The following is a 24158-nucleotide window of genomic DNA, read 5'->3' as shown; positions in this document are numbered from 1 at the left end:
GGCAGGTAGAGCCTAAGCAGATGAATCCAACCTTACAAGTCTCCCCATCAGGTATATATTGGGGGTGAAGGAATTATGAATGTAGTATTTAAAAAATGGAGGTATGACTTTATGTACAGTGAAATGCATAAAGCATACCAAACTTAACAGTTTGGTAAACTTCGGTTCAACTTGTGAACCCATACGAGCTATATTATATATAATATATAGATTATATTATATATTTTATATATAACATAAGTTGTATCTTGATCAAGATAGACGCCGCCTCAGCCCAGGAGGCTCCCTCCTACTCCTTGCTAGTCAGTGGCCCCATGGCCCATGGACAATCTATCACCGTAGATTAGTTTAACATTTCTTCAACTTCCTAGGAATTTCCCTGCTTGCCATTTAACAGTGCATAGAGAAGGATGTGGAATGTATTAGAACATCTTTGCTTATAATCAATAGTAACTTAATTCAGGCTGCTTTAAGCAAAAAAGCCAAAAAACAAAAGTTCAGAAATCTATAATAGCTTCTTTAGTCATAGCTGACTACTCTAATGGCTTAAATTATGTCATTAAACTTGTTACCATCTGTTGCTTTATTTGGGGGCAAGATTTTTTCCCATAGTGATAAGCACAGTAGCTCTGGTCAAATTTCTTGTCTTTTCAACTTTCCCATTGAAGAGGGAAGTTGCCTCCTCATCAGTTTTCACATAAATCCTTGCCTTGAATTTAGTGGCTGTGGGGGAGTCATGAACCAGACACACGCCACAGGGAGGCATGTTCTAACTGGCCTAAGGTTGGACATGTGCCTACCTCTGGAGCCAAGGGTTGAGTTGACTACATTCAACCCACATCTCCAAAAAGAGGGCAGATGGTTATTCCCTTGGAAAATATCGGTATTCCCAGGGGCAGGAGAACTGGGTGCTAAGAAGGCAGAAACAAAGATGTCTACCAAAAGTGGGGAGAGATTTCTTGTACTTCAGTTGGGTTCACTTAAGTGTCTGCAGTCAGCTGTAAGCTGGGTGCTCTAGGTTGGCCCCTTCAGCAGGATAAGCCCAGGCTTGTTCCAGCAGTGGTAGTTAGGTGGTGGTAGGGTCCTAGAAGAAGGAGCAGAATGAACACATCACCTCCATGCATTCTGTTGGCCAGAGAAAGTCAAATGGCCAGCCCAGCTTCAAATGGTGGGGAAACGGACTTCACCCTGTGATGGCAGTCCCAGGTTTGCAACATATGTAAAAGGGCTGAATTGGGCCTGTGTACTTAGAAATCTTGGGCACCATGAGTCCTTGGTATTCTAACTTATTTGTATGGTGTAAAGTAGACAAAACACATTTTATTAAACAATAATGCTAAGTAAAAGAGTTTCTGGCACGTGGGGGAATGATGTTCAGAGGCCAAGCCAGGCTTTCCTAGTTCTTCTGAGCTGAGGTTGATGGAGAATGCAGAGAAAACTAATTCTTTTTTGTTTGTTTTCTAAATAGTTAAGAGCATATGTCCTTTTGTTTTTATTAACTACAAGAACAATGATGTATAGTAGATCTCTCGAACTTTTTCATGTTTTATGACTGATACTTTATACCCATTGAACAGCAACTCTCCATTTTACCCTCCTCCCAGCCCTTGGCAACCATCCTTCTTTAGATGCCTTATATACGTGGAATCATGAAGTATTTATCCTCCAGTGACTGGCTTATTTCACATAGTGTGATATCCGCTAGGTTTACCATGTTGTGGCATGTAATAGGATTTTCTTCTTTTTAAAGTTCGAATAATATTCCATGGTATGTGTGCACTACATTTTCTTTTTCCATCTATCTGTTGATGAATATTTAGGTTGTTTTCACCTTTTGGCTATAGTGAACAATGAACAAGGGTATAAAGATATACATATTTGAGATCCTGATTTCAAATCTTTGGGATAAATACCCAGGAGTAAGATCGCCAGATCACACGTGGTTCTGTTTTTAATGTTTTGTGCAGCCTTTGTATTATTTTCCATGGTGACTGTACCATTCTACATTTTTACCAATAGTACACAAGGGTTTCAATTTCCCCTCATACTTGCCAGCACTTGTTTTTTTCTATTTTTTGTGCTTTGTTTAATAATGGCCATGCTAACAAGAATGAGGTGATATCTCATTGTAGCTTTAACTTGCATTTCCCTGACAATGAGTGATGTTGCACATCTTTTCATAAACTTGTTGGCCACTTGTATGTATTCTTTGGAGAAGTATCTGTTCAAATCTTTTGCTCATTTAAAAAATTGGGCTATTGGGAGAGGGAGGAAGATGGCGGCGGAGTAGGCCAAAGGATTTCACTTCTCTCCATGCACCGGAGAAGGACCTGGCTGATCTGCGGAGGAGCACAGCAGATGCCCAACGGGGATCCAGCTTATAAGAAAGCAGGACTCCAGAGAGTGTAGCAGACACTGACTGACCAGAGATTGAGGAGAGGAGACGACCACAGATCAACAAGGTACCAGGCCGAGCCAGGGCCCTGGCTGGCCGCCCTGGTCTCTGAGAGCCGAGGGTGGGCAACACCGACTCTGGGAGAAAACTGGTCACCCGCGCCCCACCCCCCATCTGGCAGGGCGCAGATTGGAAAACACCATAAGAGATCAGTCTGCCAGTAGTGGCAGAGAGAGGAGTGAGCATTCCGAAGCAAACCAGAAAGCTCTGATAACCTGTGGAGTCAGGTTGCAGGCTTGGGAGAACTGAGAGTTGCCCGAGCATTCCCTGACCCGAGCATTCCCTGTTTCTCGAGGCCTGTGCCGACCCTTGAACAGTCTCGGGGAGTCTCTGGGAGTCTTGGGCTGCTGGCAGGACCTCTAGAAGTGAGTCAGTTGCGAGCTCCATCCCTACTCACCTGGCGCAGACCAGCTCCATCCCTGCTCAGCCGGCACAGACTGGGAGGCACCGGGAGTCAAGCCATAGCCTTCGGCTTGGGTGGCTGTGGGTCGCCTGTGCCTCCCAGGCCTGGTGGGCCCACGCCGGCCCTCAGCCTGAACAACCTCTGGTCGCCCGTGCCTTCCCGGGTCGCAGGACCTGGGCAGGCCCTCGACTTGGGGAACCGCCGGTCGCCCGTGCGTTCCTGACGGGGTGGGGTCTGTGCCAACTATCAGCTCGGGGAATTGAGAGTCGCCCCGGCAATCCCGGTGGCGCAGGACCTGCACCAGCTCTCGAACAGTCTCGGGGAGTCTCGGGCTGCTGGCTGCGCCCCTGGAACAGAGCCAGTCACCAGCTCCATTCCTACTCAGCTGGCACAGACAGGGAAACATAGGGAGTCAGGCTGTTCCTGTTGGTTTGGGAGACTTGTGAGTTGCCCTGTGTGTTCAGCCACAACACAGGGAAAGGTCCACACCCAAGCATAGGAGAACAGGAAAGCCTGGCTGAGAGCGCACGCCCTCACGCCAGAGCAGGGCTGGAAAGCCTGGGAGAAAATCTGCTCTCAGTAGGGCTTGGGAGAGCGGCACCAGTCTGGATCTTGGGGGGGGGGGGGGTATTGGNGTCTGGATCTTGGGGGGGGGGGGTACTGGCGAGACCAGTTGAGCGTACCAAGGTGCGAGAAAAGCCACACTAACAGCCACTAAGGCTGCTGCAGCTAGTGAGACCAGAAGAAAAGGTTTGACTAGCTAGAAACGAACCAGAGGAGTAGTGGAAGTGGAGAACACCAACATACCTACAGGAGACTGCACCACTGAATTTCACAGGTATCCTACCACAGAAGTTCACACCATAAACGCAGGGTACCAGAACAGATCAATTTAAGAAGCTGAGGCCAACAAGAAGAACAACACAAACAAGAAAAGGAGGAAGTCTCAGAAAGAATGCTAGATGAAATAGAGGCAAGTCAACTATCAGATATTGAATTCAAAGCACTGGTTATCAGGAAATTCAAAGAGCGTACAACGAGCTACCAGGAACTACAAGGGAGCTACAATGAACTCTCCACAAACTATACCAACATGAAAAAGGAAATAGAAACCATCATCAAAGGCCAAGAGAAAATGAAAAACACAATTTCTGAACTGAAGAACACAGTAGAAGGTATGAATAGTAGGATTGATGAGGCGGAAGGCCACATAAGTAGCTCAAAGACAGGGTGGAAAGAACCTCCCAGATGGACCAGATAATGGGAAAGAGAATCAGAGAAAATGAGGAGAGTCTAAGAGAAATGCAAGAAAATATGAAATGTAATAATATCCGAATAATAGGAATACCAGAAAGAGAAGAAGAACAAGGGATAGAAAACCTACTTGAACGAGTAATAACAGAAAACTTTCCTAAGTTGAGGAGAGAGAAAATCACATGAATCCAGGAATCGCAGAGAGTTCCAGGGAGGTGGAACCCAAAGAGGGCTACTGCAAGAGACATCATCATTAAAATGGCAAACTTCCAAGACAAAGACAGAATCCTAAAGGCAGCAAGGGAGAAAAAGGAAGTAACATACAAGGGGGTCCCAATGAGGTTGGCTACTGACTTCTCAATGGAAACATTCCAAGCAAGAAGAAAATGGCAGGAAATATTCCAGGTAATGAGAAACAGAGGCCTTCAACCAAGGCTACTTTATCCAGCAAAGCTCTCAATCAAGATAGAAGGCCAAATAAAGAGCTTCCAAGACAAAAGAAGTCTAAAAGAATACGCTTCCACCAAACCAGCTCTACAAGAATTACTAAAAGGGCTGCTTTAAGGAAAGGAAGGAAAAGAGAGAGACAGAGAGGAACACAGGTACATAAATGGCAATGAATAAGTACCTTTCAACAATAACCTTAAATGTAAATGGATTAAATGCACCAATTAAAAGACATAGAATAGCTGAATGGATAAGAAAGCATGATCCACACATATGCTGCCTACAAGAGACCCACCTCAGGTCAAAAGACCACCACAGACTGAAAGTGAAAGGATGGAAACAAATTTTCCAAGCCAATGGACAAGAAAAAAAAGCCAGGGTAGCAATTCTCATATCAGACAAAATAGACTTCAAAAAAAGGACTATAAAGAGAGATCCAGAAGGTCACTTCATAATTCTCAAGGGAAGAATCCACCAAGAAGACATTAACATCATAAATATATATGCACCCAACACAGGAGCACCCAGATATATAAAGAAAATCCTAGAGGACCTCAAGAAAGATATTGACAGCAACACAATTATAGCAGAGGATTTTAACACCCGCTGTGAAAAATGGACAGATCTTCCAAACAAAATATCAACAAAGATATAGCAGCATTAAACAACACTCTAGAAGAAATGGACCTAATTGATATATATACAGCCCTGCATCCCAAAGAAGCTAAATACACATTCTTTTCAAATGCACAGGAAACATTTTCAATGATAGACCACATGATAGGACACAAAACAAGTCTCAACAACTTCAGGAAAATAGAAATCATACCAAGCATCTTCTCTGATCACAAGGGACTGAAATTGGAAACCAACCCCACAGGAAAAAACCCAAAACACCCAAAAGCATTGAGATTGAATGGTATGCTATTAAACAACGAATGGGCCAGGATAGAAATTAAGGAAGAAATCAAAAAGTTCCTGGAAACAAATGAAAATGAACTCACAACAACCCAAAACTTATGAGACACAGTGAAGGCAGTCCTGAGAGGGAAGTTCATAGCAATACAGGCTCACCTAAAGAAGATAGAAAAATTTCAAACAAACAACCTAACCTGACGCCTGCAAGAACTCGAGGAACAACAACAAAGACAGCGCAGAGCAAGTACAAGGAAGGAAATAACCAAGATCAGAACAGAAGTAAATGACATAGAGACTAAAAGCACAATTCTAAGGATCAATGAATCTAGGAGTTGGTTTTTTGAAAAGATAAAAAAAATAGACAAACCTTTAAGTAGGCTCATCAGGAAAAGAAGAGAGAGGACCCAAATAAATACAATCAGAAGTGAAAGAGGAGAGATTACAACTGATACCACAGATAGAGGAGATTGTAAGAAATTACTACGAAGAACTGTATGCCAAGAAATTTGAAAACCTAGGAGAAATGGACAAATTTCTAGAAAAATATAATCTTCCAAAACTCAATGAAAAAGAAACAGAAAACCTTAACAGTCCAATAAGAGCAGATGAAATTGAAGAACTAATAAAAAACTCCCATCACACAAAAGCCCTGGACCAGATGGTTTCACAGGAGAATTCTACAAAGCTTTTAAGAAAGAGTTAACACCTATTCACACAGACTCTTCCAAAAAATCCAAAAGGAGGGAAAACTCCCCAACTCTTTTTATGAAGCCAGCATCATCCTAATTCCAAAGCCAGATAGAGACACAAAAAAGAAAGAAAACTTTAGGCCAATATCTCTGATGAACATAGGTACTAAAATCCTTAAAAAATATTGGAAATCATATCCAACAATACATAAAAAAGATCATACACCATGACCAAGTGGGATTCATCCCAGGGATGCAAGGATGGTTCAATATTCATAAATAAGTAAATGTAATACACCACATAATCAAAATCAAAGACAAAAATCACATGATCATATCAATAGATGCGGAAAAAGCTTTTGATAAGGTACAACACCCATTTATGATAAAGGTACTCAGAAAAATGGGAATAGAGGGAGCATTCCTCAATATAATAAAGGCCATATATGAAAGACCTACAGCCAACATCATACTCAATGGGCAAAAACTAAAAGCTTTTCCACTCAGATCAGGAACAAGACAAGGCTGCCCACATTCACCACTTCTATTCAATATAGTATTGGAAGTTCTAGCCACAGCGATCAGACAAGAAAAGGAAATAAAAGGCATCCAAATCGGAAAGGAGGAAACAAAACTATCATTGTTTCCAGGTGACATGAAAGTGTACATGGAAAATCCTATAGCTTCTACCAAAAAACTGCTCGAACTAATAAATAAATTTGGCAAAACAGCGGGTTACAAAGTCAATATCCAGAAATCAAAGGCATTTTTGTATACCAAAAATGAATCAGCAGAAGCAGAAATCAAGAAAAAAATCCCATTTGATATAGCAAAACCAAAAATAAAATATCTGGGAATAAACCTAACCAAGGAGGTAAAAGACCTGTACACAGAAAACTATACAACACAGCCCTGTCTGGCGTAGCTCAGTGGATTGAGCACAGGCCTGCGAACCAGAGGATCGCGGTTCGATTCCCAGTCAGGGCACATGTCTGGGTTGCAGGCCAGTTCCCTGCAGGCCAACTCCCAGCAGGGGATGCATGAAAGGCAACCATACATTGATGTCTCTCTTTCTCTCTCCTTCCCCTCTAAAGATAAATAAAATTTATATAAAAAAATTAAAAAAAAGAAAAGAAAACTATACAACACAGAAGAAAAAAATCAAGAAAGACACAAACAAATGGAAACATATTCCATGCTCATGGATTGGAAGAATTAACATCATCAAAATGTCCATACTACCCAAAGCAATTTATAGATTCAATGCAATACCTATTAAAGTTCCAATGGCATATTTCACAGACATAGAACAAACACTTCAAAAATTTATATGGAACCATAAAAGACCCCGAATAGCAGCCACAATTTTGAGAAAGAAGAACAAAGTAGGAGGGATCACAATACCTGGTATCAAACTGTATTACAAGGCCACTGTAATCAAAACAGCCTGGTACTGACTTAAAAACAGGCACATAGACCAATGGAATAAATCAGAGAACCCAGAAATAAACCCAATCCTCTACAGTCAATTAATATTTGACAAAGGGGGCAGTAACATAAAATGGAGTAAAGATAGCCTCTTCAACAAATGGTGTTGGGAGAACTGGACAGCTACAAGCAAAAAAATGATACTTGAACACGGACTTACACCATAATCCAAAATAAATTCAAGGTGGATAAAAGACTTAAATATAAGCCTTGAAACCATTAAAGCCCTAGAGGAGAGCATTGGCAGGAAAATCTCAGATATTCCCCGCAGCAAGATTTTTACTGATACGTCCCCTAGAGCAAGGGACATAAAGGAAAGAAGAAACAAATGGGATCTCATTAAAATTAAAAGCTTCTGTGTTGCTAAGGAAAACAGTATCAAGATTAAAAGAGAAGCAACTGTTTGAGAAAACATATTTGCCAATGATATTTCAGACAAAGGTTTAATTTCCAAAATATACAAAGAACTCACTCAACTCCACTCAAAGAAGACGAGCAACCCAATTAAAAAATGGGCAACGGACTTGAACAGACATTTCTCCAAGGAGGACATGCAGAGGATCCAGAGACACATGAAAAGATGCTCAATATCGCTAGCTATCAGAGAGATGCAAATTAAAACCACAATGAGATACCACTTTACACCAGTCAGAATGGCTATGGTAAACAAAGAAGCAAACAACAAGAGTTGGAGAGGTTGTGGGGAAAAGGGGACCCTGGTTCACTGTTGGTGGGATTGCAGACTGGTACAACCACTATGGAAAACAGTATGGAACTTTCTAAGAAAACTAAAAATGAATGTGCCTTTTGACCCAGCAATTCCATTGTTAGGAGTATATCCTAAGAACCCTAAAACACCAATCCAAAAGAACCTATGCACCCCGATGTTCATAGCAGCACAATTCACAATAGCCAAGAGTTGGAGGGAACTTAAATGCCCATCAGTAAATGACTGGATGAAAAAGCTATGGTACATTTAAACAATGGAATTCTATGCTGCAGAAAGGAAGAAGGAATGCCTACCTTTTGCAACATTATGGATGGAACTAGAGAACATTATGTTGAGCAAAATAAGCCAGGCGGTGAAAGACAAATAACACATGATCTCACCTTTAACAGGAATCTAAACAACAAAACAAACAAGCAAGCAAAGTATGACCAATGACACTCAAATACAGAGTAGGCTGACAGGGTCCAGAGAGGAGAGGGGAGAGAATAATAGGGGAAAAGGGAAGGGACTCACATGAATAAGTATGAAGGACACATGGACAATAATTAAGGTGGGGGGAGGGAGGTGGGGAGCACGGGGTGGGGGCAGGGCAGGGAATATAAAACAGAAAACTACTTGAATAAGAATTAAATTTAAAATTTTTTTTAAAAATTGGGCTATTTGTGGGATTTTTTTGTTAAGTTATAAGAATTCCTTTTATTTTAGATATTAATCTCTTAGCAGATACATGGTTTGCAAATATTTTATCCCACTCTGAAGCTGCCTTCTCACTCGGTTGATGTTTCCTTTGCAGTGCAGAAACTGTTTAGGTTCATGTTGTCCCACTTGCATTTTCTTGCCTGTGATTTTTGTCACATCCAAGAAATCATTGCCAACACCAATGTCATGAAGCTTTTCCTTTATGTTTTCTTCTGGGAGTTTTACAGTTTCAGGTATTACATTTAAGTCTTTAATATTTTGAGTTGATGTTTATCCAACAGAGGTATAATGGCCAACATAATGAGAAAGTAACTTTGTATTGAAAGATGAAGCAGGCCGCTACATAGAATATAACAGAACTTATTGTAGGGTAATTTACTTAATGGGAAGCTAGGGTCAGAGCAGAAGAGACAACCCAGTAACTCTGTACAGACTAGTCTTCGCTAACAGACCCTTGTTACTGTAATTATTTAATAGGATAACTCAGGTGCTAATGACTGGTAGGACAAAGGGACAAGGAACACAGTGGCACCAGGACCATACCTCCCAGTGATCTTGTGATAGATGATTGTTTGTAATCTATACTATACTGGTTTGATATTTATCATGGTTTTCATGCCATTCTAGTTGTTAATAAGAAAAATTTATATTACTACATTTTAAGAAACACAGATAATCATCAACTGGCATTGATATGCTTACTAAGGACAATGAAGTTGATCAAAAGTCACAGTATAAAGGGACATAAGAATGGAGATGGTTTTGTTCGTATCTACATCTACATAATGTTTGTGTATAACTTAAGATAAAGGTACAATTTCAATCTTTTGCATATGGATATTGTTTTCCCAATATCATTTATTGAAGAGACTATCCCGTTTATATTCTTGATACTGTCCTGAAGATTAGTTGATTTATTTCTGGGCTCTCTATTCTGTTCTGTTGTTCTATATGTGTTTTTTTAAATATTTTATTTATTTATTTTTAGAGAGATGGTAGGAGAGGGATGAGGAGAGGGTGAGAAATACTGATGTGAGAGAGAATCATCAATCAGTTGCCTCTTGCATACCTCCTGACCAGGGACTGAACCTGCAACCCAGCCATGTGCTCCAACTAGGAATCAAACCTGTGACCACTTTGTGGGATGACACACAAGCAACTGAGCCACTCCCATAAGGGCTATATATCTGTGTTTATACCAATATCATACTGTCTTTATTACTCTATCTTTGTAACATATTTTGAAATCAGGAAGTATAATGTCTCCAGCTTTGTTCTTCTCAAGATTGTTTTGGCTACTCAGTGTCCTTTGTGGTTCCAAATGAATTTTAGGACTTTTTTCTATTTCTGTAAAAATCAATTGGGCTTTTCATAAAGAGTATGTGGAATTTGTAAATAGCCTTGGCTAGGGTTATCATTTTAACAATATTAACTCTTCAAAACCATGGACATGGTATCATTCATCCGTGTCTTCTTTAATTTATTTCAGCAACATTTTATACTTTTCAGTGTGCAGGTCTCTTACCTCTTTGGTTAAGTGTATTCCCTGGTATTTTATGATTTTCAATTCTATTATAAATGAGATTCATGTCTTATTTTCAGTTTTAGATGGCTCATTTTTAGTGTATAGAAGTACAAATGACTTTTCTATGTTAATTTTGTTTCCTGACAAGTACAAGTTGGGTTACTAGTTCTAACACTATTTTGTGGATTTTTAAGGGTCTTCTACATATAAGATCATGTTATCTATGTACAAAGCTAATTTTTCTTCTTTCTTTCCAATTTAGATGCCTTTTATAACTTTTTCTTGCCTAACTGTTCTGGGTAGAACTTATCTTATGCTGGATGGAAATGGCTAGAATGGATACCTTTGTCTTGTTGCTGATCTTAGAGGAAAAGATTTTAGCCTTTCCTCACTGTGATGTTAGCTGTGGGCTTGTCATATATAACCTTTATAAGGTCAAGAGACTTTTTTTCTATTCCTAGTTTGTTGAGTGTTTTTATTATGAAAGGTGTTGAATCTTGCAAAAAGCTTTTTCTGAACCTATTGAGATGATTAGCTTATTTTGCTGTGTATAATGCACTTTTTTTGCCAAAGTTCTAAAAAAGATTTTACTTATTTATTTTTAGAGGGAAGGGAAGGGAAGGAGAGAGGGACACATCAATGTGTAGTTGTCTCTCAAGCGTCCCCTGTTGGAGGCCTGATCCACAACCCTGATTGGGAATTGAACCAGTGACCTTTTGGTTCACAGGTCGACACCCAATGCACTGAGCTACACCAGCCAGGGCCCTTTTTAACAGAAGATTTTGTTTATTTATTTTTAGAGAGAGGGGAAAGGAGGGAGAAAGAGAGAGACAAAACAAATTTTTAAGGGAAAAATAAGGATACACATTATATATGGGTAGTACTAATTCCATATCTATATAAGTGTTTTTGATTCTTCTATTTATGTTTATGTGTTAAAAGTATAACTCTAGAAAGCAATAATGATATCCATATGCAAAATAATACCCTGGAATATGATAATCAGTTTTTTTGAGCTTACAACGAACTTGCAATGAAAACAGTTTTGGCCAATGGTTCAATGAAATGTAATGAAGAGTGACATACTCTTATTCACAGAATGAGACAGATGATGCTGATTATTATCCACTTGATGACATAGGTGATGCCAATTATTATCCCTTGTTAAGGTAGGTGATGCCAACTTTATTAGCATAGGGTAAACAGTGTGACATTTCCTAATACACTTTAAGCAGAAGAAATTACTGGAAAATCCCTTGGAAAGTATTGAAATGGTTTTTGTACACAGTAAATTTTAATGTGAAAGCTACTTAAATATGCTAAAAAGTATGGCAACAGAACTGCTGAGAGAAAATTCAGACCTCCTCCCACAGGGAGTGTCATTAGATTGTGGAGCAACAGGAAGAAAAGCTTCTTCAGATGCCAGGACAGAAGAAGGCAATGCCAGGGAAACCTCCATAAGAGACCAGAGGTGGAGCAGGAGGTGGTCTCTGGAGCAGCATCAAACTGGAATCTCTGTTCCCACCAAGATGATACAAGAAGGTAAAAGGATTGCATAAGAGAATAACACTGATGATTTCTCAAGGACATCTAAATGGTGCTTTAACTTTATGAAGAGAGAAGTCTTGAGCATGAGGACACAAATGAAACTTGCCCCAAAGCTTCCAGCAGCCTATGAGAATCAAGCTTTGGAATTCCATTCTTTTTTTAAAATTGTTGTTCCCATACAGTTTTCTGCCTTTCACTCCCATCCCAGCCCACCCCCCTAGTGCTCCCCACCTCCCTTCCATTTCCACCCCCCTTAGTTGCTGTCCATGTGTCCTTTATACTAGTTCCTGTAAATCCTTCCCCTTTTCCCCTGAAATTCCCTCCCCTCTCCCCTCTGGTCACTGTCAGCCTGTTCTCTATTTGAGTGTCTTTGGTTATATTTTGATTGCTTGTTTTCTTTGTTGTTTAGATTCCTGTTAAAGGTGAGATCATATGGTATTTGTCTTTCAACACCTGGCTTATTTCACTCAGCATAATGCTTCCCAGTTCTATCCATGCTGTTGCAAAGGGTAGGAGCTCCTTCTTTCTTTCTGCTGCATAGAGTTCCATTGCGTATATGTACCATAGTTTTTGGATCCATTCATTTACTGATGGGCACCTAGGTTGCTTCCAACTCTTGGCTGTTGTAAATTGTGCTGCTATGAACATTGAAGTGCATAGGTTCTTTTGGATTGGTGTTTCAGGGTTCTTAGGATATAATCCTAGCAGTGGAATTGCTGGGTCAAAAGATTCATTTTTAGTTTTCTGAGAAAATTCCTTACTGTTTTCTATAGTGGTTGTACCAGTCTGCAATCCCACCAACAGTGCACTAGGGTCCCCTTTTCTCCACAAACTCTCCAACACTTGTTGTTTGTTGCTTTGTTTATGATGGCCATTCTGACCAGTGTAAAGTGGTATGTCATTGTGGTTTTAATTTGCATCTCTCTGATAGCTAGCAATACTAAGCATCTTTTCATATGTCTCTGTATCTTCTGTATGTCCTCCTTGGGAGACTGGACAGCTACATGCAGAAAAATGAAACTCAAGCACCAACTTACACCATACACTAAAATAAACTCAAGGTGGATAAAACACTTAAATATAAGCCATGACACCATTAAAGTCCTAGAGAAGAACATTGGAAAGAAAATCTCAGATATTTCATGAAGCAACATTTTTACTGATATGTCCCCTCTATAGAGCAAGAGACATAAAGGAAAGAATAACCAAATGAGGTCTCATCAAAATTAAAAGCTTTTGCATGGCTAATTGAATTTCATTCTTATGTTATCAATCTTCAAAAGCTTACAATTTTGGGCTGTCCCAAATTGCCAATATGGACAGGTCCCACTTACATTTGATGTGCCATCCAACAGAACTGTGGACATCAAAGGAGAAAGGACTATGGCTATTAAAACTAGTGGTCATGAGGAAACATATTTCACTATTGTTCTAGCCTGTTGTACAGATGGGACAAAACTGCCACTTAACGATCATCTTTAAAAGAAAAATATTTCCAAAAGAAAAGATTCCAAGTGGAGTTACTGTCCATATACATGAAAAAGGATGAATGAATGAATAAGGCATGAAAATCTGGTTTAACAAAGTCTGGTCACAAAGGCCTGGAGGATTGCTTAAAAACCAGCTTTGCTTGTTTTTGATCATTTCAAAGCCCATGTTACACAAAGTGCAAAAGCAATCTCAACAGGCTTGAAAACCCAACTTGCTGTGGTGTCTGGTGGGCTAGTCCGCCAAGTGCAACCTCTTGATGTGTCAGTAAACAAGCTCTTTAAGGCTCTAATAAAGAAAGAGTGGATGTTGTGGCTTCAGTCAGCTGGTAATGATGTAACACCTTATCATTACCAGGGTCCTACCAGGTAGGATCAAGAAAGCATCCATCACATAGGTTTGTAATAGGATCCTAAGATCCTGGAACAGTGTTAAGAAGGAAGTGGTTGTGAAATCATTTTAAAAATGCGGCATCAGCAATCCTATGGATGAAAGTGAGGCTGGTGAAATTTACCAGGATGAGAAAAGTGACTCTTCAGAAGACACTGGTAATGCAGATATTGAAGAAGGTGGTACTTCTGATGTTGACAGTGATAAAGAGTTCTTGGCCTTCCATGATTGCATAAATATCATAAATTTCTTACCAGTGCATAAAATTTCTTGTACCTTGTATCTGTTCTTGTGTGTTATAATTATTTGGAACATAAAATTTCTTGTATTGTAGTTTAAAAAATGCTAAAATTCCTTAATAATAAGTATCGAAACATAAATAAGTAAAAATTGAATTATTTAAAATGAAAGATTTTTTCCTGAAAGTTTGGGCCAAAAACGTGGGTGCACATTATACATGGCAAATACAGTATGTGATTTTTATCACTCATTCTATTACAGTGGTGCATCATTTACCAATTTGCATGTATCGAACCATTCTTGCATCACAGGGGTGAATCCTGCTTGGCCATGGTACATGATCCTTTTAATGTACTCTTGAATTTGGTTTGCCAGTATTTTTTAAAATAATTTTTGCTTCTATATTCATCATGTACATTGGCCTGTAGTTTTCTTTTCTTGTAATATCCTTATTTGACTTAAGTGTTAGGGTAATGCTGAGCTCATAAAATGAGTTTGGGAGTGTTCCCTCCTTTTCAATTTTTTTTGGAAGCATTTGAGATTGGCATTAATTCTTTTTTAAATATTTGGTAAATTCATCAGTAAAATCATCTGGTCATGAGTTTTTTTGTCTTGGAAAGTTTTTTATTACTGATTTAATATATTTACTAGTAATTGGTTGCACAGATTTTTTATTTTGCAGTGTATCAGTTTTTTAATTAAATATTGTATTATTGTTCTATTATGGTTGTCCCAATTTTTTACCCCCTTCCCCACCTCCACCCATTGCAACCCTTCTCCCCCAGTCAGTACTCACACTGCTGTCCATGTCTGTGGGTCTTTCATTCATGTTCTTTGATTATTTGCTTCTCTTTCTATCCAGCATTATCCCCCTTCACTCTCCATTCTGGTCACTGTCAGTATGTTTCATGTTTCCACACCTGTGGTTTTATGTATGTTGTTCATTATATTCCTCTTATAGGTGAGGTCATATGGTATCTCTCTTAAACCGACTGGCTTATATCAATTAGCATAATATTCTCCAGTTCCATCCACACTATTGCAAAAGTTAGGAGTTCTTTCTTTCTGCTATATAGAAAGAAACAGAATTTACACCATGGAATCATGGTGTAAATGTACCACAGCTTTTTGATCCACTCATTTACTGATGGACATTTAGGCTATTCCCAGTACTAGGCTACTGTAAATAATGCTATGAACATATGGGTGCATAGGTTCTTTTGAATTCATGTTTCGGGATTCTGAGGGTCTAATCCCAGCAGTGGAATCGCTGTGTCAAAACAGAGTTCCATTTTTAGTTGTTTGAGGAAATTCCACAGAGCTTCCCACTGTGGCTGCACCAGTCTGCATTCCCACCAACAGTGCACTAGGGTTACCTTTTCTCCACATTCCCGGCAGCACTTGTTTGTTGTTTTGTTAATGATGGTCATTCTGACTGTTGTGAAGTGGTATCTCATTGTGGTTTTAATTTGCATTCTCTGATGGCTAGTGATATTGAGAACCTTTTCATATTTCTATGGCCTCTCTGTTTGTTCTCTAAGCAGTAGTGTCTTTTCAGGTCCTTTGCCCATTTTTTTAAATTAGATTGTCTTCCTGGTATGGAATTATGTGAGTTCTTTATGTATTCTGGAGCTCAAACCCTTGTCTGATGTATTATTGGCAAATATGTTTTCTAATGTCGTGGATCCCTATTCACTTTGATGATGGTTTCTTTAGCCATAAAGAAGCTTTTAAATTTGATGTAGTCTCATGTTTTTCCCGTATTTCTCTTACCCTAGGATATATACCACTGAAAATATTGCTGCATGGGATATCAGAAATTTTAATGCCTGTTCTCCTCTTCGATTTTTATGGTGTTGTTGTGGGGCAGCATGACAGAAACCTTTCCTCCTATCTGTAACAAACCTGGGAGCCTTACCAAGAGATGACCCAGTCCCTGGGGGGATGAAAGTACTAATTTCCATCCTCTTAGGCATGCCATCTGTGATAATGGCTCATAGCCTCTGTTCAAAGCAGGTCCCAAATCATCAGGTCCCTGTTCTGGGCAGCAGGTGTGTGGGGGCTCCAGCCACAGGACCCCCTATGGCCACAAAAGATGAGAATAAATCTTCCAAGACATGATCTGCATGGGAGGAAAAGGTGGCTGATCTCTCAAAGGAGAAGGACCAGGAGCCTTTTCCTCAATGGGTTTTTATTGGGTTTATTTGCATAAAGGAATACAGGGCGTATATGTAAATCTTGTCAATCACTGTCAGGCAGTAATGATCAAACAATAGATAACATTCAAAGAACTATGAGGGCTTATTTTGAGTCAGGGTCAGATAGGTGAAGGGCCATAAAACTTTGGGGAAACAAACTTTTCATGCTTGGATCCTTATTGTTTAAATTGAGGGTATTAGCAAAGCTGGTTTCACAGGATTTTTGCATTCTTTCTGAGGCCTGATCACCCTGGGAATCTGCTTTTTCCAGCACAGGGCCGCACCCACCTCCAGCATTAAGTTGGGCTGGGGAAGTAAGGCAGCCAGGAGATTAGGAGACTTCTGGCAGACAGAATGAGAGCTCAGGCTATGTCAAAGCCATGGGGCGAGGGTCCATCACCCCCTTTTTCTATAGCCCCCCAAGTTCTTCCCTGAGGGCCCCTCATGACTGTGCTTGTCTTAAGTTGTCCCTCCCTTGAGGAATCTTACCTGTCATTGGCTAACAGGTCATGCACTGGGGTCAAGCAGGGTGAAGTGGGTGGAGGTAGTGCTCCAGACAAGGGGATAAGCTTTGTCTTCTTAGTGGCTTAGGGTCCCAATCTGAAGTGGGCAAGAAAGCTTGAACATCTTAGCTCACTCTCACTCTCCATCTTGAGTTCATTCTAGTGTATGGTGTAGGTTTGTGGTCTAGTTTCATTTTTTTTGCATGTACATGTCCAGATCTCCTAACGCCATCTATTGAATAGGGTATTTTTGCTTCATTGTTTGCTCCTGCTCCCTTTGTCAAATATTAATTGATCATAGAGACATGGGTTTATTTCTGAGCTCTCTATTCTGTTCCATTGATCTATGTGTCTGTTCTTATGCCAGTACCAGACTGTTTAGATCACCATGGCCTTGTAGTATAGTTGGATGTCAGGTATTGTGAACCCTCCTACTTTCTTCTTCTTTCTCAAGATTGCTGAGGCTATTTGGGGTCTTTTCTGGTTCCATATAACTTCCATATAAGAGAAAATAATGAAAATCATGAAGAAGACCACTTTGGAATTTGTCTCAGTAGAATTCAGTGTTTATCACTTTTTTTTTCTTTCTGGTTCCACCCCTGGTAATGTCAGATGGTGTCCTAGTTTGGGCCTAGGCAGCCTGTTTGAGAGTAAAAGTAATCCACAGTCTGTGGCTATCTCCTTCTGATTTGGCTGGTCTCCTCTGTTCTGCCCTGCCAGTTTTCCATCAGCCCTGGGCCCGGGAGTGATTCATTTAATGATCTAAGAGTTCTGCCAGTACCTTCTCCACCTGCTTCCAGAGGGGACCTCTGGTGCAATCTGGAGGGTGGAAACTCTGGGTACCCCAGGGGCCACTGTTCAGTCTTCAGGGAAGATGGTAGGAGTGTTTTGCTACCCCTTCACCACACATCCACACATCTTTTTCTGTCCCAGATTCTTTCTAATAATGTATGGTTTATGGTGAATTAGTTGTTGTTTCTGGTGGGGGCCAGTCTTCGTAAAAGGGGCAGCTCTTTCCTGGACATGGAAGGCAGCTCTGTCTAAGTGCCAAGGCTGGACAAGGTCTTGAAAACCCACTGTTGCTTCTGTATTTAATCTCTCTGATCTACGGTGTTCAGTGGATCAGGGCCCATGGAACATGTAGCTCATAGTGTCTGGTAAAGGGCCATTTTAGAGCTTTTTTCTTCTTTCCCCTTTAGAAATGCAGCCAGACACAGGCTCCTGAGCTCAGCCTCACTGATCTGCAAATCCTATAATCCTGCAGGTGGGTGTTGGCCTAATCTGTCTGTGAAAGGTTCTGCCTGACTGTAGCAAATTTCAAATATTCAGCTTCTGGCCATCCAGTCCCCAGCCTGCCCCTCTCTCGCAGGAGACTTGGGTTTGAACTTTCTCTACTTTGTACAGTCCCCTGCTCACCAGCCATGCTGTGTTGGGTCCTACAGTTCCTTCATGACTCTATCTCTCTGAGTTCTTTGTTGGGAGAGCTGCTGCACACAAACTCACGTGTACTTGAGCACCAGGTCTCTACTGAGTCTCAAGTTTTGCCTCAGCTCCTCTTTTAAAAGAGTTTGTGTGTGACACTGCACTGCAGTACTGAGCCCTGGGGGTCTGTTCTTTGCATGCTCCCTCTCAAAAATCACAGTCAGAGTCTCTCTCAGTCAGAGCTGGCCATAACCTATCAGAGCTTGCCACAGCCTGTCAGAGCCTCCAACAATTTTAGGTAAACTTTCTCTCTGGATCTCTTCTGAGTGGCACTGGGAAGGTCTCTCAGTGATACTATAACATGGGGCAGTGGCGGGGCTCTCTCCCTGTTCTGTCCAGTGATTCTCAGCCTTGGGCAGGCCTTCTACCACCACGCTGTTTCAGACAGCACCTCTTCAGCTATCTTTCTCTGCACCTAGAACTCATGGTTCCTGAGCCAATCCTTAGCCACCCTGAATCTGTGCAGCAAGAAGCCCCTGGTTGGGCAGTGGTGATGGCAGTTTCTCCATTAGGAAAGCCTGGGCTGCCTGCCTCCCAATGCCATGCAGGTAGGCAGGCTCTTGCACACTAATGCATACTCCCCACCCTCTTGTCCACATACACACTCACATGTGCTCTCACTCACTCTCTACTGGGTTTTTTAGTTGATTGTTCTGTGGTTTAGCTGCAAAATCAGCCTGGGTCTAGGCGGAAATGGACAGAGCTTCCAGCTCTTCTGCAGCCATCTTGGATCTGAGTACATCACCTTTGATATATCATTTGCTTCTACCAATTTGTCCATTTCATGTATGTTATCAAATTTGTCATATAATTCACCATGGTATTCTCTAATGATCTTTTTCATTCCTGCAAAATTGGTATAATCTCTCCTCCTTTAATTTATAATTCTAATAATTTGAGTATTTTTGTTGTTTTTTCTAGGTCAGTCAGCTAAAAGTTTGTCAGTTTTGTTAATATTTCCAAGTTACCAAGTTTGGATTTCACTGATTTTTCTCTATTATTTTGTGTTTCTGCAAAATTTTTCACTTCATTTGTTTTTTAAAATTTTTATTAAAGTAGGACTTCGGGTCAAGATGGAGGCATAGATAGACACACTGTGCCTCCTCACACAACCAAAAGAAGGACAACAACAATTTAAAAATAAAAAACAACCAGAACTGACAGAAAATTGAACTGTATGAAAGTCCGATAACCAAGGAGTTAAAGAAGACACATTTATCCAGACCGGTAGGAGTGGCGGAGACAGACAGCTGGGGCAGAGAGGGCTCACTGCAAAGTGTTGGCTGGTGGACCCAGTGAGGTGGCAGATAGTGGAGGGGCATGGTGCGCAAGGTGGCTGGTGGACTGGGTGGTCCCACATTCACTCAGATAAACCAGGCAAAAGTAGGTAGCTGAACAGATGTGCAACCCACGGTCCCAGTGCAGGGATCTAAAGCCTCAAACCACTGATTGAAAACACCTGTGGGGGTTGAGGAACTGGGAGCAACTCCCAGACTCACAGGAGAGCTTATTGGAGAGACCCAGAGGGTCCTAGAACATACACAAGCCCACCCACCAAGGAATCAGTGCCAGAAGGGCCCAATTTGCTTGTGGGTAGTGGGGGAAGTGACTGAAACTGGGCAGAGAGTGAAGCAAGCGCCATTGTTCTCTCTCGGACTTTTGCCCCATATACAGCATCACAACCTAGCAATGTGGGTTGCTCCGCCCTGGTGAACACCTAAGACTCTGCCCTTTACTACATAACAGGCATGTAGAAACAAAAAAAAAAAATGGCCCAAACGGAAGAACAGATCAAAGCTTCAGAAAAAATACAACTAAGCAACAAAGAGGTAGCCAACCTATCAGATGCACAGTTCAAAATACTGGTAATCAGGATGCTCACAGAATTGGTTGAATTTGGTCACAAATTAGATGAAAAAATGAAGGCTATGCTAAGTAAAATAAAGGAAAATGTACATGAACCAATAGTGTTGGGAAGGAAACAGACTCAGATCAATGGTGTGGACCAGAAGAAAGAAAGAAACATCTAATCAGAAAAGAACGAAGAAAAAAAATTCAAAAAAGTGAGTAGAGACTTAGGAACTTCCAGGACATCTTTAAATGTCCCAACATCCAAATTATAAGGGTACCAGAAGGGGGAGAGGAAGAGCAACAAGTGGAAAAGTTATTTGAACAAATAATAAAGGAGAACTCCCCCAATCTGGCAAAACAAATACACTTCTAGGAAGTCCAGGAAGCTCAGAGAGTCCCAAGGAAGTTGTACCCAGGAAGGAACACAGCAAGGCACATCATGATTACATTACCCAAGATTAAAGATAAGGAGAGAATCTTAAAAGCAGCAAGACAAAAGGAGAGTTACCTATAAAGGAGTTCCCATCAAACTGTCAACTGATCTCTCAAAAGAGACCTTACAGGCAAGAAGGGGCTAGAAAGAAGTATATTCCAAGTCATGAAAGGCAAGGACTTACATCCAAGATTGCTCTATCCAGCAAAGCTTTCATTTAGAATGGAAGGGCAGATAGAGTACATTTCAGATAAGGCCAAGTTAAAGGAGTTCATCATCACCAAGTGCTTATTAAATGAAATGTTAAAGGGACTTATCTAAGAAAAAAAGACAAAAGCCATGTACAGTAAAATGACAGGAAACTAACAATTATTAACAACCACACCTAAAACAAAAACAAAAACAGACTAAGCAAACAGGTAGAACAGGAACAGAACCACAGAAATGGAGATCACATGGAGGGTTATCAACAAGGGAGTGGGATGGGGAGAGAAGGGTGAAAAGGTACAGAGAATAAGTAGCGTAGGTGGTAGGTAGAAAGCAGACAGAGGGAGAGTAAGAATAGTATGGGAAATGTAGAAGCCAAAGAACTTCTATGTGTGATCCATGGACATGAACTAAAGAGGAGGAATGTGGGTGGGAGGGGGTGTACAAGGTGGAGGGAAATGAAGGGGGAAAATGGGACAACTGTAGTACCATAATCAATAAAATATATTTAAAATTTTTAAAGTATAGTTGGGATTCAATATTATATTAGTTCTAGGTGTACAATATAGTGATTCAACATTCACATATGTACCTTACTGCACAGTGTGATTAGCACACTAAGTCTAGGAATAGTCACTGTGAAAAATTGCTATAATATTATTGGCTATAGCCTCTAAGCTTTATACTATATCATTGTGGTTTGTTTTATGACTCAAAGTTTGTACTTCTTATTCCCTTTCATCTTTTACATCATTCTTCTCCTGATTATCCCTCTGAGATCATGAATTTGTTCTGTTTCTGAGTCTGTTTTTGTTGTTTTGTTTGCCTTTTTTTTAGATTGTACATCTAAGTGGTATTATAAGGTATTTGTCTTTTTCTAACTTACTTCACCTTTAAGTCCAATTGTGTTGTTATAAATGGCAAGATTTTATTCTTTTATAAGGCATAAAACTGTACTTGAACGAGAATTAAATTAAAAAAAGATTTTATTCTTTTTACTGCTAGGTAATATTCCTAGCATATGCATTGATATGCATTGTGTATGCATATCAAATCTTTATTCATTCATCTATTGTTGATTACCTAAGTCACTTCCATATCTTGGCTATCATAAATAATGCCATTATGAACATTGTGGTACATATATTGCATATATCTTTTCAAATTAGTATTTTTGTTTTCTTCTAATAAATGCCCAAAAGTGGAATTTCTAGATCATATGGTAGTTCTTTAGTGGCTGAGTCAATTTCTAATCCTACCAACAGTGCACAAGTATTCCCTTTTCTCCAAATCTTCACTGGTACTTGTTATTTGTTACTTTTTGAAGAATCATTTTGATAGGTGTGAGGTGGTATCTCATTGTTTTGATTTGCATTTCCCTGATGATTATTAATGTTGGGAATCTTTTCGTATGTCTGTTAGCCATCTGTAATCTTCTTCTGAGAGATCTCTATTCATGTCCTATGCCCATTTTTAAATCAGATTGTTTATGTTGAGGTGTATGATTTTCTTACATATTTCAGACATTAGCTCCTTATTGGATATATCATTTGAGAATATCTTCTCCCATTCAGTAGGTTGTCTTTTTGTTTTGTTGATAGTTTCCTATGCTGTGCAGAGGCTTTTTAATTTGATGTATTCATATTTGTTTATTTTTGCTTTTGTTTCCCATGCTCAAGGAGAATTGTCTGGAAAGGTATTGATAAGACCCATTTCAAAGAGCTTACTGCCTATGTTTTCTTTTATGAGTTTCATAATTTCACATGTTAAATTTAGCCTTTAATCTATTTTGAGTTTTTTAATATATGATATAAGTAGTCCAGCTTCATTCTTTTACATGTGGTATCCACTTTTCCCAACATTTGTTATTGGAAAGACTGTCATTTCTCCATTGTATATTCTTGCCTCCTTTGATTAACTGACCATATACATGAGGGTTTATTTAAGGGCTCTCTTTTCTGTTCCATTGATAATTGTGTCCATTTTTGTGCCAGTACTAGACTTTTTTACTTTTTACAACACTATGGATTAATTTGAAATCAGGGAGCACGATACCTTTAATTTTGTTCCTTTTTCTTAAGATTTCACTATTTGGAATCATTCATGGTTCTGTATAGATTTTTAGGATTACTTTTTCTACTTCTGAGAAGAATTCCATTGGTATTTTTAACTGGTATTGCATTGAAACTGTAGATTTCTTTGATGGTATGGACATGTCAATGATATTAATCTTTTCAGTCCATGAACACAATATAGTCTTCTACTTATTTGTGCCCACTTCAATTTCTTCAATGTCTTAGAGATTTCAGAGTAAAGATGTTTCATTTCCTTGGGTACATTTATTGCTAGGTATTTTATTCTTTTTGATGCAGTTATAAATGGAATTGTTTTTAGTTTATCCTTCAGTTTATTTGTTATTAGTGTATGGAAGCACAGTGGATTTTTGTATATTAGTTTTGTATCCTGCAACTTCACTGAATTAATTTATTAGTTGTAATAGTTTTTTTTGTGGAGTTTTTAGGATTTTGTTTTAATCTTCACCTGAGAATATGTTTATTGAGTTTAGAGAGAGAGAAAAGAAGAGTGAGAAACATTGATGTAAGAGAAACATTGGTCAGTTTCCCCCGATATGTGCCCCACCTGGAGATTGAATTTGCAACCTAAGTATGTGCCTTCACTGAAGGTTGAACCTGCGACCTTTTGGTATAGAAGGTGACACTCTAACCAACTGAGCCACTCAGCCAGGGCCTAAGATTTTTTTAATATATAACATTATGTCATCTGCAAATACAATTTTACTTTCTCCTTTTCAATTTAGATGTCTTTTATTTCTTTTTCTTGTCTCATTACAATGGTTAGGACTTCCAATACAATATTGAATAGTAGTGGTGGAGGTGGACATCTTTGTCTTGTACCTTATCTTAGAGGAAAAGCTATTAGCTTTTTACCATTGAGTATGATTTTAGCTGTGGGTTTGTCACATATTTCCTTTATGACATAGAAGTAAGTTCCCTCTGTACCCCCTTTGTTCAGAAATGTTTTAAAATCATAAATGGTTATTAGATTTTATCATATGATGTTTTTGCATCTCCTGTAATGATTATATGATTTTCAGGTTTGGTTTGGCTGGTACAGTATATCATGTTGATTTGTGGATATTGAAACATCATTGCATCCCTGGATAAACTGGATAATGCCCAGTTTATCATG

The 24158-nt window shown here is 39.7% G+C and overlaps 1 long non-coding RNA gene across 1 annotated transcript; it reads left to right on the top strand.

Moving 5' to 3' along the window:
* Positions 1 to 238: 238 nt before the first annotated feature.
* Positions 239 to 22755, top strand: LOC118978556 (uncharacterized). Its single transcript, XR_005064751.1, has 3 exons — positions 239 to 1749; positions 14941 to 14955; positions 22743 to 22755. It is a non-coding gene; the product is annotated as an uncharacterized LOC118978556 (long non-coding RNA).
* Positions 22756 to 24158: the final 1403 nt, after the last annotated feature.

The sequence above is a fragment of the Sturnira hondurensis genome, unplaced genomic scaffold (genome assembly GCF_014824575.4).
Source record: "Sturnira hondurensis isolate 20B ecotype Veracruz unplaced genomic scaffold, ASM1482457v3 Scaffold0021971, whole genome shotgun sequence".
Lineage (NCBI taxonomy): Eukaryota > Metazoa > Chordata > Mammalia > Chiroptera > Phyllostomidae > Sturnira > Sturnira hondurensis.
This window is presented reverse-complemented; position numbering and strand designations above follow the sequence as displayed.